Source organism: Polypterus senegalus, chromosome 18 (genome assembly GCF_016835505.1).
Source record: "Polypterus senegalus isolate Bchr_013 chromosome 18, ASM1683550v1, whole genome shotgun sequence".
Lineage (NCBI taxonomy): Eukaryota > Metazoa > Chordata > Cladistia > Polypteriformes > Polypteridae > Polypterus > Polypterus senegalus.
The window spans coordinates 15,157,095-15,172,880 of NC_053171.1; the positions used below are offsets into that span (position 1 = coordinate 15,157,095).

Here is a 15,786-nt window from a genome sequence, read left to right on the forward strand (position 1 = left end):
AACCAAGAGAAAGTTACAGTTCCATTCCAAAGTTTTACAACACCCGTTTTTCTTCCAATTTAACCAGCTGGAATGCAACGAGCGACCTGAAACGGATCCACAGGAAACTGGCAGACATTTGACATTTAAAGTTTAGGTTACCAAAAACTGAAATTAAAGGAAATTTCAGAATATTACAAATTGGCCTTCAGGGAACAACTAGTAGGTTGAAACTTCCATTTAGTGTGCACCAAGCGACGTTGCCTCCAACAGAGACAAAATAAAGAGTAACTGAGCATGCAAACAATGAACAAGGGAACAACAGGATGAGAAACCCCCCCCTTTGAACAAATTCTATAGGCCCCAAGCCCAATATCCCAAAAACTTTTTTTTTTTTTTCTTCGAATTAACCTTTGTCTTATTTAACCTATGAATACTTACATGTCAACACCGCAGGTGATGTTGGGTCTATTAAAACAACGCAATCAACCAGTACGTCAGTTAAAGAAAGAAACCTTTCCTTTGACAGGAACATTACTACTACAAACAAAGACTCACGTAGGTATACTAGTGGCAGCCATGGTAACAGATACCCAAAAAAGAGTTAATTCTCAATTCTGAAAAAGTAAAAGGGAAAAAACAAAAAATTAAATATAATGGTTGGTAATACTAATACACACTTTTTTTAAGGCCTTTAATAATATTACAACTACTATGGTTACACTGCATTTTGCTTTTGTTGGCATTATTATTATTATTATTATTATTATTATTATTTACTAACAGACATCATTATAACGCAATTCTTTCTGCCCAGACTATTTACAGATATTTATATTACTGAAACCAGTTTAATAAAATACAAAAAAAAAAGAATACTTTTATTAATATGTACAAAACAAATAAATTCTCATTACATTCAACCACATCTGTTTTATTTCACTTCGCTATAATCCTTGTATTTTGTGCACTAAGAGTAACATCAATAGCACCGTTTCAATTGTATCAGCGGGCCCCACTTTAAGATGAGACTTGAAACTTGAAACATGACATCACCGCTTTTACACGGGGAGGCGGGTCTTTCCCAACAAAACTTGAAACGCTTCTCTCTTTTCAGCCAATAAATGTTTACAAAATTATCGGCACAAGAGCGCCTCGACCAATCGCTGCACGGCGTTGCACGCTTCTGCTTGTCAATCATCCCACAACTCGGCACAAACACGGCACAGAGTCGCCGAGAAGATCGGAATTCTTTAGGCGCAAAAATGTAAGCCAAAAACTATTTCTAGGGGGCGCTAACTGAGACCATGTGACACGGAGCCCGCCTTTGTGGCAATGCGTGCTTCCCATTGGCTGATGCGCCACTCCTCCTCGTCGGACACACCCCCTCCTCCACAGTAACTTACAGCGGATGCAAACAAGCATGCTGGAAAACGCCGGACTCGTGGGGACGAAGACGAAGACGCAAGTTGGTCAATAGAGAAGCAGGCATCGAAGTCAGCCGTGTAACGAGTTTCATCTGGAAGGATTTAAGGTGAGCGCCTACGACGAATTGAGGCTAACGGAATGAGCAGGCGGATCTTAAAGGTCAGGGTGGTTTACGTGTGTAACAGCAGCGGCTGTCGGATTAGCGGCTGACGAAAGAGACTGAGGCTTTTGCCGGTACCTGTAGTGCATCTCGTGTTCATCTCGTAACCTTCATTTTTTCGGGATGTTCTCCGTGTGTATTCGTTCCAAAAGACTATATGAATCAAACATTGTTCTTTGAATATTGATATCAACACGAGAGCTCATGATAACTTGTGCTGTTTTATTCCAAAGCGAGGTCACGTTGCACGGCTTTGCAATGGCTTAAGCTATCATGCCTCGAAAATTCAATACGTTTAAATCAACTATAACTTTGAAAATTTTGAAGATAAGGCGGTAATTATTTGGCGTTGCTTGTTAAGTAAAGATTTTGAAAACACTGGAAAAATACAAAGGCGCGTAATGTAAACGAAGGCAGCGGATAAAAAAATGACGTGTGTGCATCCACGTTGTTTACATCCCACGGGTCTTCAACTACCTGCGAGGCATAACAATCCGATTGGTGCAGACATCTGATGCCCCGCCAATCACCTCTTAAATCTGCGCAGATTTTTGTTCCGGCGAGAACGCTCGTATACTGTACATTGTTGGTTACATCAGCTGGTCGCGCGGAAGTAGTTGGTCCCCCGCTAAGTTCTTCAGGGAATCCATTCAGCATTTTTAAAAACAATACTCCAATCAATCACGATACTGTTACTTAGCGAGTGGCGAGCACTGCTGCTTCACGGATCCAGTGTCTTGGGTTCGAATCCACATCCCATCATTGCTCCTGTCGAGTTTGCCAGATCTTCACTTCGGATTTCCTTGAACATCAAAGCTTTTACGGGTAGAGCAAACTTTTCAGGCCAACATAGTGTGACAATCTGTATTCGTCTAACTCTTGGAAAAAAGAAACCCGGTCGTGTTTTGAAGGACCCTAAAGTGTTACAACCCAACCCACTACTTGTTTTTGTGTCCCAAGTTATCTTTGACAAATGTGTGACTACTGTTTTTGATAATTGTAGTCGGTCTAAGAGTCTATTAAACAAGTAAGTGAAACCAATTTGTTACAAAAGAAAAAAAAAATACATGTACGCTGTACAGCTTCTAATATTGAGTCCTCTGGCTTCTTGTTGTGTTCTGTGGTCATAACTGTGCAAAATGTTATTTTAGATAATATTCATTTAGGGAACACAACTGAATGTGAAAAAGCATCCACACATTAATATCCAGCTAAGTTTTTTTGTTCGGCCATCACATTTCGAAATTTAGACAATTAGACAAACACCCTTTAAAGACAATGTTGTATAGGTATGTTAAATACTCATCTTGGGTACTCGCAGCATCAAGACAATAATTCATCACATTCAGAGGGGACTGGGCGGTCTCTTGGTCTGGAACCCCTACAGATTTTATTTTTTTCTCCAGCCTTTGGAGTTTTTTTTTGTTTTTTCTGTCCACCCTGGCCATCAGACCTTACTCTTATTCTATGTTAATTAATGTTGACTTATGTTTATTTTTTATTGTGTCTTCTATTTTTCTATTAATTTTGTAAAGCACTTTGAGCTACATTTTTTTGTATGAATATGTGCTATATAAATAAATGTTGATTGATTGATTGATCACAGATATCCTCCATGTATTTTCAGTCCTAAACCGCCTATGAGAATTGTAGCTTGGTTGCTATTTATTCCCTGCTTAATTAAGCTCATGTGATCACATTATCCACTTTAGATCAATTAAATACCTTAAGGGCATAGGAGGTCATTTATACCAGTTGATGTCATAATATCACAATCTGAACCATATTAAAACATCCTGTCACAGCCCCAAACAAGGATACTCTGTGTGCATTCCATGGAAATTCATCAGACCCCAGTTAGCTTCGATAAGAAAAATAAATACTACAAAGTTAAAGAAACCGCTATAACTGTGGAAAATATTACAATACCACTATCCGTCTCATTAAATAAACCCACTGCAGTATTATCAAGTACCAGAAACAGCAGAGTATGTGGTACTTGTGTACTAGGTGGACGGCATGGACAACTAGTACCCTTTTCTATTATTGTGACGCAAAACGGATTTTCGTTTTTAACATTAGGCACCCAAAGGGGGGGGGGTCATTAACATTAGGGACCTATAGGCAACTATGCTCCACCCCCACTAACTTTAAGGTTGGTATTTGTGGTTGGGGTAGGTCGGTCTAATAATTTAAACTCCACGGATCCCAACACTAAAATGGGCAGGAGGTGTCGTCCGTTTAGTACACAAGTACAGAGTATATTTACAACAAGGAACTAACAAATGACATTTGTCAAAAAACAGACAATATATCTGAGCTATAGAGCTTCCAATATTGAGCACTCAGGCTTTTAATTGTGTTTGGTTGTTATAACAGTGCAAGGTGTTATTTTATATATATTTAAACATTTGAAGCTAGATATTGAATGGGAACTGAATCTGAAAAAGTGTCCAATCATTACCATCCAATCAAGTGTTCTTCTGCTGACACTTTTCAGAATTTGCTTTACCTCTACAGGGTCAGAAGGACAAACTTCCATTAAAGAAAGCAAATAAGGTAACCACTCTGTTGACACTATTATATAACGATGTAGATGACAGTAAGTACTCATTTGGGGTAGCCACAGCATCAAGACAATGATCGATCACAGATATCCACACTGCATCTTCAGTTCTCTACTGCCTATAGGACCTGTCAATTTGCAGCTAATTCCAGACTGGCCCAGTGTCAACTTGGATGTATTGTGCCCAATGTGCGGGTATAGGCTGTAGCTCCTCATGACCCCAAAATGGATTATCATCGTGTTCTGTTTTGTTATGTTGCTTTAGTCAAAGTTAAGCAATATGCAGAAGACAAATAATATTCCAAATGTTTTAAGACAAATGATACAAATGATTGTGCGTCAGATTTGATTCCAAACCAGGATGGCTGCCTATATAATCATATAATAAAGTGCAGCGAACTTAGAATTCCATCAGCTGTGGGAAGTGTCCAAGTGTTAATATTTTCCACTTCATTTTTTTATTTGCTTATTCAGCTATCCTGAATCTTTAAACTGAGCTTGTCATTAACTGTTTCCATTGGCAAAACAGTTTTTGGCCCTTGGTTGCCAAGAATGTTAGTCGCTTTAGTGATGCACCGGTTTTTCTGCCTTTTTTGCTTATTATGCATAATCTGCCCATCTGTGTATAACTTGCCAATCTTTGGTTGGTTTTATGATTAAAAATAAAATGTAAACTGTACACGTGCACACTGTACTTCCTGGTTTTACTTTATAAGGGTAATGCAAGTTAAAAAATGGTGTAACATAAACACTTTTTGCAAGGGTGTACATTCATCACAAATGTTAAAGACAAATTTGAAGGATGAGAAATACATATCCCCAGTTTGTCTGCTGTGTAGAGGAACATTAAAATGTGTAAAGATGAAAGATGTATCGTACTAACTGTAACATGGCCTGGACAAAAAAGTCAGCCATAATGGAACCAAAGCAAAGACGTTTGGTGCTTCGAATCAGATAAGACATTTAAGATTACATCACACAGCAGAATATCCTGATTTTCAAAATCTTTCATTTCATGCAAGTAAAAACCGTGTTCTTCTGACACATTTATTCACTTCTTTTGATTGTTTCTTCAAAATATTCCTATTATAATAAAAAATCCTGTGACTAGACTTTTTGGGCAAGATTTTTTCATGTCTCAGAAGACAAGACTTTGGCCATGAGATTTTTTCAAGTCACGCCCTCCTCTCAACCATTTTCAACTATGCACATGGCATCTCACCTCTCATTCGTTTGAATTCTTTTGACAGACACAGTTTCTTCTCTCTCAGCTCTTATAGATTTTAACGTTTTCCTCACTTTAAGTTCCCAATTAAAGAAGACGTTTTATATCATGAAGGGTTATCAACAGAAGAAATGAGTACACGAGCAATCCTAGCACGAGGAAGTCAAACGAATTAACGTCAAAAATGTCAATTGGTTATACGGCAAATTGGGTAAATTCGTATCAGTAGACTATGCTGAAACAATTGGTGGTGATTGTGTGGAAGATGAAAACATCAATTTAAAATATCCCGAAGAATATCTACAACCATTAACACCGACCGTTCTTCCACAGGCCGAATTACTGTAGAAAGAAAGATTTATCCAAGAAAGGTAATGTAGTACATGTCCTGCGGATAACATTAGACAAAAAAAGAGATCTTTATATGCCATTCGTATTAAAACGTTAACAGTTTCCTGCTAGAATAGATTTTTGCAAAGACAATTAACAAATCTCGGAGCCAAACATTCGAAAAGTCGTTTTATTTAATAGTGAGAAAGAAACGAAATTCAATCGCGTGCAATTGCATTGTCACAATGCAAGTCCAAACACAGAATCAAAATTCAATGCAATATTGACTAAAATTTAATTCAAAAAAGTGAAGTGAAGTTTTACAGTAAAAAAATAAACAGATTTTTAATTTCCTAGGAAAATTGTACAACTGCATCCCCACATGCGAGCGACAAAACCGCAAAGAGGCTAACGTGTAGCACCGGCACCAGGTTTGGCGAGCAAAGTGAGCAGGGGGCAATGCCCCCTAGTTATTAGTAATAATTATGTTTCTTTTTAATCAAATAAAAGATATAAGGATCGATAAATAAATGAAGGATATATTCCATAGCAACTCTGTCCTAAGTCTTTTGAAAATAGCCATCTTACAATTTATACTTTAGCTGCTAATGAAGAATTGCTTTTAGCTGTGAAAGCATTTTTGAACAGTTGATCAATAAATAATTATATCACCCCAATCCTCATGGGCTAGGTTTGAACTAACCACGTGGCACAAGGAGTGGGTGTGTGCACAGAGCCGAAGTTCTGACCTATTAGGTGATCACATTTCACACTGAAATGCTGTGAAGTACCAGATGAAGCAAGCTGACATATCATCACATAGCGTAGTCATTACTCCAAATACAGGCTGTAAAAAAAAAATGGTAACCATGCTTTGGGTTTTGGCAATCAAAAGTTGATTCCTGGTAGTTAATCCTGGCAGTCACTTTTAAAAGTGTTAGTGTTGAGTCCTGTTAAAGTGCCAGTTTATAAGGTAGAGTGGCTTTCTGACTTAGGAGTTGGACTGTAAGCTACAAGATCACCTTCCGCCATATTGGTATACAATACAATACAATTTATTTTTTTTGTATAGCCCAAAATCACACAAGAAGTGCTGCAATGGGCTTTAACAGACCCTATCTCTTGACAGCCTCCCAGCCTTGACTCTCTAAGAAGACAAGGAAAAACTCCAAAAAAAACCCCAGTAGGGAAAAAATGGAAGAAACCTCGGGAAAGGCAGTTCAAAGAGAGACCCCTTTCCAGGTAGGTTGGGCGTGTAGTGGGTGTCAAAAAGAAGTCATCAATACAATACACAGAACAGAACAAACCAGGTATGTAAGTACAGAGAAAAGAACTGTAAATGAAAAAGGACTTGGAGTGATGTTCACATTGTAGAGTTGCTGTTTAAAATGAAGGTTGTTGATTACAAAGAAAACTGTTGAAGAATATGATTACTTGGTTGTGTTTTGAAAGTTGAGATTTCTGGCTCTCCACTACTAACCTTCATGCCTCACCCCAACCTACCGGAGGTCATAATCACAACCAGCATCCCCATGGTATGTTATACAGATTAACGTACATTGTTAGTTACTTTGAAATCTGTTAGAGGGTAATGTTGCCATTGCCCCAGAGTTTAAACCTTAAGGTCAGCACTTGCCTGTTATGTAACTCTGTGCAATAACAGTGTCCGGCACCCTGAACCTATAAAGTACCTGCTTATCAAGGGATGTGTTTATTTTGTGAGTTGTTAGACTGTAGTGTAGAGAGTATCAGTATCATAACATAACAAGTCTGACAAAAAGAGTACATCATTAAGTCCACAAGGCCTGTTTGGTTAGCTAATAGTTCAATTGCCCTAGTATCTTCATGCAAGTATATATTTGATAAGGCTTCTGTTTCAACTCCATGTCAGATTCCAACAATTCTTTGAGTGAAATTCCTCCTGTCGTCAGCCTTAAATACACTAAATATTCAGTGATGTCCCTGTGGATGTGATATGCTGTGTAATGATCAGAATTCAATTGGATCAGAATAGATTATATAAAGCTCTGGGTTAAATCCATACCGTCAAGTCACTGTGAGATCTATCCTTCCTTATAAATGTAGGAAGCACCGCACATGCAGCCAATTACCAGTTATGCCAAATTATAGCAGTTATTCCTGTACACATTTTGTTTTCACATTTATTCTCCATAACATTAAGGTTATCTTGTACGTTTCATTATCCGTTTCAGCCTAAAATTATCATTTAGCTTGCAGTGCCCACTCAAACATCCATGCTCACTGTGTTTTTTTTTTCTCTCTGAGGTAATAATAGTTAAAGCTTTCCATTGACATTTACAGGTCAGTAATCGTGGCAAACCTCTGCACACAAACCCCAATCATTATAAAACACGTGCAAACCATGACGGCGCTGACTTCATTGGCTTTACAAATGGGTGTCTGTGTAATAATGTAGCTTAAACCTTCATAACTATGCACATTGGTACAGAAACTCTTCTAGGGCCATCCTGTAACAAATACTGAATTATTCATGATGGATCCAGTGAACTGCACATTACAGGGCTGGAACTTTATGTACTAGTGTACAGTATTACAGGAGGTCCTGTAACAAAAAAAACAGCATTATTATTTGAAGTACAAATAAATTTAGTTAATTTCACTTATTTTATCCAAAATGAGTTACACATCATTAATATTGCAGTTGTTTCTATAGTTCATAAGCGGAATCACTGCCAAGTTAAAAAACCAATCAAGTGCACAGAGTGAAAATTGAATTCGCGACGTAGTAATTTCATGATTAGTGGGCTCTAATTTGAGGAAGTGTGCAGGTACAGTAATGTATGATAGTTGCCATTTACAGAAATTTGTTAACAATTCGCTTAGAAACACCATGTGGCCAGTGAAATGGATACACTATGACTTACATTTTACTGACATAACATTGTGTGCTTAGTATTATAACATTTAAAAAGATAATGATGAATTACAGTGGTTGTATTCAATAACAGAGCAGAAAATGGGTCCTTCTCATTCGGACTCCTCACAAGACGGTACCACTAAGTTAACCACTACACAATTACTGTATATCTTGGATACTAGGGAGCTCTGCCCCCTGCTCGCTTCACTCGCCATCCCCAGGGCAGGCACAACACGCTAGCCACTTCACGGCTCTGCCACTCGCGTATGGGGAAGCGGATGTACAATTTAAACAGATTGTTATTATAATGGGAATTGTTACATGTGTATAATAGACCTATTTTACATTACAGTGAATAATTAACCATAGTAAAAAATAGTAAAAAGTAATAAATTGAAAGAGAATTATTTTTGCATGTTGCGTTAGAGGTATTCGTTGAGTTATACGTTTTTGTTCTGTGTGGCTTTAAAATTAACACGCAAATACTTTTTAAACTTACACTTTTACTGTAAAACTTCAGTAAAAACAATTTTTGGAATTAACTTTCCGTCAATATTGCATTGAATTTTGATTCCGTGTTTGGAGTTAGATCATGACAATGCAACATATAATAATACGTATAATAATAATAATGCGTGAATATTGTTTCTTTCTCTATAATAAATGAACCGACTTTTTCGATTTTGTCCCTGTGATTTGTTAGTTGTTATAGCAAATGCTATTCTAACGGGAAACTGTAAACGTTTTAATCCGAATGGCATATCAAGATCTCCTTTGGTGTCTAATGTTATCCGCGGAAGATGTACTACATTACCTTTCTTGTTTGGCCAATTTTCAATACAACTAATCTTGTCCTATTGCATAGCCCATCACTCATACAATCAATTACGCAATAACATTACGATACATCCTTCTTCGTACAGTAATTCGGCCAGTGGAAGACTGGACAGTGCTAACGGTTGTAGACATTCTATGGGATATTGTAAGTTGATGTTTTCATCTTCCATAACATCACCACCAACTGTTTCAGCATAGTCTATTGATATGCATTTAACCAATTTATCGTGTAACCAATCGACAATTTTCGCGTTAATTTGTTAAACTTCATCGTTTCTCAGTGCAATAATTGCCTGTGTACTTATTTTTTCTGTTGATAACCCTTCAGGATGAAATTCTTCAACAGGATTTTGGATCTTTCATTGGGAACTTAAAGTGATGAAAATGTAAACATTTATAAGAGCTGAGAGCACAGGAACTGTGTCTGACAAAAGCATTCACATGAATCAGAGGTGAGAGGACCGTTGGTGTGGACCGTTAACCGTAAATGATTGAGAGGAGGACGGAACTTGAAAAAATCTCTTGGCAATAGCGTCATCTCGCGGGACTTGGAAAAAATCTCTTGGCAATAGCCTCATGTCTCGTGTCAAGATTTTCTTTTATAATCGAGAGATACATTTGTCACACACAAAGAATTTCAAAATAATGTTTTTTAGCCTTTCAAAATAATAGATAATGTTTATCATGCATTACAGTTCTTTGGTGACCCACCCAGAGGTGAGGAGTACATACAAAGCCAACACAAACAATACCTGGCCAGAGATTCACACCTAGAGCTCAGGAACTATGAGAAAGGAGCGCCAACCTCTGCACCACAGTCTTACTGTTTTTTTCACCAGCAAACCTTAACTTTTTTGTCAGTCTTTTTCATAATTCCTTCCATCACAATGTGTTTAAAATTAGAAAGCAGTTGCTTGCATATTTTTGCAGTTTGGCTTTGGCAGGTTGGATATAATTCATCTTTGCACAGTAAATCATTTGTGGAGACTGTAATCATATGATATTAATATATAGTAGTTGCTTTATGTAAGGACTACTTAATGTCACTTAATTATATGGAGTGAGTGTTTCTGTAGCTTGTGTAACTTGCCTTGAGTTATATGATCAATTTTTTGTGGGGCGTTAACCAGAAAGAGTATGATTATTTACAGTATCTTTTATAGTAGACAGTACTGCAAAGAACTAGAGAGGTAAGCTATAGTGCGTTTTATTTTTCCATACTTGTTGGGCTGGTTTACTAGCAGACCAAGTGACGTGTATAGGGCCCAGTGACCTAGTGATGTTGGCTTAACTGGTAACCTTACAGGTAGTGTTTATACAGTCCTATGAAAAAGTTTGGGAACCCCTCTCAGCCTGCATAATAATTGACTCTACTTTAAACAAGAAAGATAACAGTGGTATGTCTTTCATTTCCTAGGAACATCTGAGTACTGGGGTGTTTTCCGAACAAAGATTTTTAGTGAAGCAGTATTTAGTTGTATGAAATTAAATCAAATGTGAAAAACTGGCTGTGCAAAAATGTGGGTCCCCTTGTAATTTTGCTGATTTGAATGCCTGTCACTGCTCAGTACTGATTATTTGCAACACCAAATTGGTTGGATGAGCTCATTAAGCCTTGAACTTCATAGACAGGAGTGTCCAATCATGAGAAAAGGTGTTTAAGGTGGTCAATTGTAAGTTGTACTTCCCTTTGACTCTCCACTGAAGAGTGACAGCATGGGATTCTCAAAGCAACTCTCCAAAGATCTGAAAACAAAGATTGTTGAGTCTCCTGGTTTAGGGGAAGGCTACAAAAAGCCATCTCAGAGGTTTCAACTGCCAGTTTCAACTGTAAGGAATGGAATCAGGAAATGGAAGGCCACAGGCACAGTTGCTGTGAAACTCAGCAGGTCTGGCAGGGCAAGACAAATCCAGGAGCAGCATATGCGCAGGATTGTGAGAATGGTTACAGATAACCCACAGATCACCTCCAAAGACCTGCAAGAACATCTTGCTGTAGATGGTGTATCTGTACATCGTTCGTTGTGCAAGTTGCCCTGAACTGTAGAACATCTGAATGGTAGAGTGATGAGAAAAAAGCCCTTTCTGCACTCACGCCACAAACAGAGTTGCTTGTTGTATGCAAATGCTCATTTAGACAAGCCAGATTCATTTTGGAACAAAGTGCTTTGGACTGACGAGACAAAAATGGAGTTATCTGGTCAGAACAAAAAGCACTTTGCATGGCGGAGGAAGAACACCGAATTCCAAGAAAGACACCTGCTGTCAGATTTGATGGAGGTTCCATCATGCTGTGTGGCTTTGTGGCCAGTTCAGGGACTGGTGCCCTTGTTAAAGTCGAGGGTTGGATGAATTCAACCCAGTATCAACAAGGTCTTCAGGATAATGTTCAAGCATCAGTCACAAAGTTGAAGTTACGTAGGGGTTGGATATTCCAACAAGACAATGACCCAAAACACAGTTCGAAATCTACAAAGGCATTCATGCAGAGGGAGAAGTACAATGTTCTGGAATGGCCGTCACAGTCCCCTGACTTGAATATCATCGAAAATCTATGGGATGATTTGAAACAGGCTGTCCATACTCGACAGCCATCAAATTTAACTGAACTGGAGAGATTTGGTATGGAAGAATGGTCAGAAATACCTCCATCCAGAATCCAGACACTCATCAAAGGCTATAGGTATAGGAGGACCGCGTCTAGAGGATCAAAGGAGCACAAGGAGGCTCAGCTAAGTATTGACGTCATATCTCTGTTGGGGTGCCCAAATGTATGTACCTGTCTAATTTTGTTATGATGCATATTTTCTGTTAATCCAATAAACTTCATGTCACTGCTGAAATACTCCTGTTTCCATAAGGCATGTCAGATATTAAAAGGACATTGCTACTTTGAAAGCTCAGCCAATGATAAACAAAAATCCAAAGAATTAAGAGAGGTTCCCAAACTTTTTCATATGACTATATATGAAAAATATTCAGTAATTGAGCCAGGAGTACTCGCAGAGTATCGTACTGTGCTATTGTGTTTGTTTAAAAAAAAAAAATTCAACTCCAAGTTTCAACTTTTCTAAACATAAAATATGTTTTTCCTTCAATTCACATCCAAAGTGCTCCCCGTGTGGAGTCTGTATGTGTCCATGTTGGTTTCCTCCCACAGTTCAGAGACATGCCGGTTAGGTGAGCTGGCATTGTTAAACTGTCCTGATTGTGTGTTCATCACCACTGTCCAGACATTGTTGTGCCTTGTGCCCATTGATTGCTGGGATAGATTTAAGCTGCCCCACAACCCTGCCCTAGATAAAGTGAGCTAAGAAAATGGGTGGATAAATTAATGGATGGATTATGCCCTTAAATTAGCAAATTCAAGGCTTTCAATTGTTAAATGACACCTATTTCATCCAGTCAAGTCAGATGTTTACTGCTTTCGTAGCACTGGCATCACTGGTTTTGGCAAATAAAGTGTGCTAGAGTGCAATCAAAACACTAAAACATTATTTCTTCAAAGAGGGCTTCCACCTTATTTAAAGAGGATGCTTATAATAAACTGTACCGATCTCCAAATTTACAAGCAGGTAGTCTTGCGTCTCCATTTTCTTAGTTAGCAGAGGTTGTCTCTTTCATAGCGTTCTTTCCACAAGTCATAAAGTTGACACCAATTTTGTCACACTCTGAAAGATGACTTCAAGTGAAAAAATCTATCCCTCAGTCAGAGCATAACCAGCCCGGTGCCTTCAGTTAAGGCAGGACATTTTACAATTCTTTTTCTGTTTATTATTTAGTTGATAACCTTGCTGATTGGTTTTGATGTGAAATTTGGGGTCAGTTGTTTGCACCCCATTATGCTTCCTTGTCACGGTTGCCATGGCATAAATGTCACGTTCTGTTTGGTACATTTACAGTAGTTTTAGAAAGTATTCAGACCCGTTCACTTTCTGAATGCTTTATTGTGTTGTTTAATTGTAAATGGATACATTTGCCATTTTTGTCCATCAATCTGCACTCCATAACACATAACGACAAAGTGAAAACAAGTTTTTAGGAGTTGAAACTCAAAAACTGAAAGCAGTCATTTATAAAAGTATTCAGACCATCATTTTAGTACTTTGTAGAAGCCCCTTGGGCAACAATTCCAGCTTCTGGTCATCTTGGGAAGTGTGAGCAAGCTTTTCATCCCAGGATTTTGTCCACTTTATCCCATCCTCTCAGGCTCAGTTGTAAATATGCTTTACAAACCTGAAGTATTGAAGATATCTTTATATTGGGAGGTGTTGTGTCAAAATGTTTAATGCCACCACCTCTCGTCTCCAAGGATGTGGGTTTGACCTATACTTCTAGCACAGCTTGTGAGTCTGAATTTATACCTTTGGAAGAGATTCCTTGGCAAAATAGCCTAGCTAAGCTGAATCTGCAGTCAATGGTGTACAACACCTGTTTGTATCATGTTATCTCTACAGTATTGACAAGAATCCCGTTTTTAGCTGTATATACAAAATACCAGTGGTTATTTCTTCCATTTTAACTCTCTTTGGACTGTACTGCACAACCTGAGAAAAAGAAACCATTAGCTTAGCTTATCTTGTGCGGGGAAAGAAGCCGTGTTCACAGCAGTCGAGAACGGAGAGAATTCGTGAAGTTTTGATCTGTGGGTTAGTGTTTGAGGTGATTAAACAACTTAGTTGTACTGCCTGATTTGATAGTAATTGTTTTTTTTTTGGTGCAGAGTTTATAAAATACATCTCAGTTCTTAAAGCCAAGCCATCTCTGTGTCAATGAGTGTGAACAGGACGGCAGTGTGGCCTACTTGACAAGCACCCGCACTCTAAACTACAACATTGTGTGAATTTCCCCTTGGGATTAATAAAGTATCGATCGATCTAATGATCTAGCGATTGTCCATTCGTTTCAAAAGTGAGCTGGTCATGAGATGGACCGGTGTGCAGTCTATAGTGGGTTCTTGCTTTGTACTTGGGCTTCAGCCCTCCAAAACCCTGAAATAGATTAAGTGAATCAGTGAATGTTATCATAAAAACTGAGAGTGCTCTCCCCTCGATTTTCTCGCATACTCAGATATGGAGATGGATATTTGAGGAGTAAACCGCAAGACAATGATTATATTTCTACATTATGTACATTAAAGAACCATCAACATCAAATTAAATTAATAATATATTGAACAATTATTATAAAAGTAAAGTTGAATAAATTGGACTCTGCATCTGCATGATTAAAAGGTAAAGTACCACTTCCGGTTGGTGGCAATAGCTTAAAAGGTAATAGAAATGTACGTTTTGTACCTAATACTTGTATGCAAAATTTGGTTGACCACAGTGAAAGCGTACTCAGGTTATCGTGTTTACATACAATACACACACACACACACACAGACACACACAGACATAATTCCAAAAATGTTATTTTAGGACTCTGGGCGGTCTAAAATGTCGATTCATCAAAATCTCGAGGTCGAATTTTTGGATGATTACAATACTTTCCCTATACTTCGTATACAAGAAAGTAAAAAGGCACCAGAATATTTGCATACATACACTGAATCACCTAATACCAAGTTATGTATGTAAAGTGCAAAATCGTTTTATGTGAGTGTAAATGTGACTTTGTCAGTATTTTCTGTAATGCTGTCTCTTAAAGAGCTAAATAAACAAAAAAATGAAACTTTCAAATTCATAGGACTTAGATTTCTGACAGAGGATTAGGAGGTAGAATGTAGGAGAGTTTGTGTTATGAATAACTTCAATGAAATAAAGACCTGCGTAAACATGTAGAAGGCATCTTCTTTTTTTGTTTTTTTATACTTTTTACATTGCAAGTGACTCGAGGACTCTCCCTTGGTGAGACTGTTTGGAAGTGAGCCCGTGACACTGTAAATGTAAATTTCCCCCGGCAGCTTACAGTTGCGGTCTGATCGTTGTCTTATTTCTTTAGTATAAACATTGGCAGGTGAAGCGACTTGCTCCGGCTCGCTGAGTGATACAGTCAGGGTGACTCATCATGTTACACATTTCATCTTTGTGCAAGTACCCGTCTACGCTAAACACTTGGCCGAGGCAGTTTAGTTTACAGAAGCGATATCGACGTTTCCATAGTTCTTTAGCGACACCAGACAAGAGTCGCGTGACTCACTTTAGCTCGGCTTGGGAACTGACAAATGATAATATTATTATCCCCGGGTTACGTACAAGATAAGGACTGTAGGTTTGTTATTAAGTTGAATTTGTGTATAAGTCGGAACAGGTACATTATTTCAAATAAATGCTACTGTTGACTGACTGTAACCAAATGCTCTGCCAATGAATGATGGAGTTTCACCTCTCTCTGACCTTTTTATCATTTCTACTTTA

At 38.1% G+C, this 15,786-nt stretch overlaps 1 protein-coding gene across 1 annotated transcript in view; it reads left to right on the top strand.

The window, feature by feature from the left end:
- The first annotated feature begins 1,357 nt into the window (after window positions 1-1,357).
- aspg (asparaginase homolog (S. cerevisiae)) overlaps window positions 1,358-15,786 on the top strand; it is a 152,059-nt gene continuing 137,630 nt past the window's right edge. The window contains exon 1 of the mRNA XM_039741427.1: window positions 1,358-1,513. The gene's annotated coding sequence lies outside the window, so the exon portion shown is untranslated. The remainder of the gene's footprint in view (window positions 1,514-15,786) is intronic.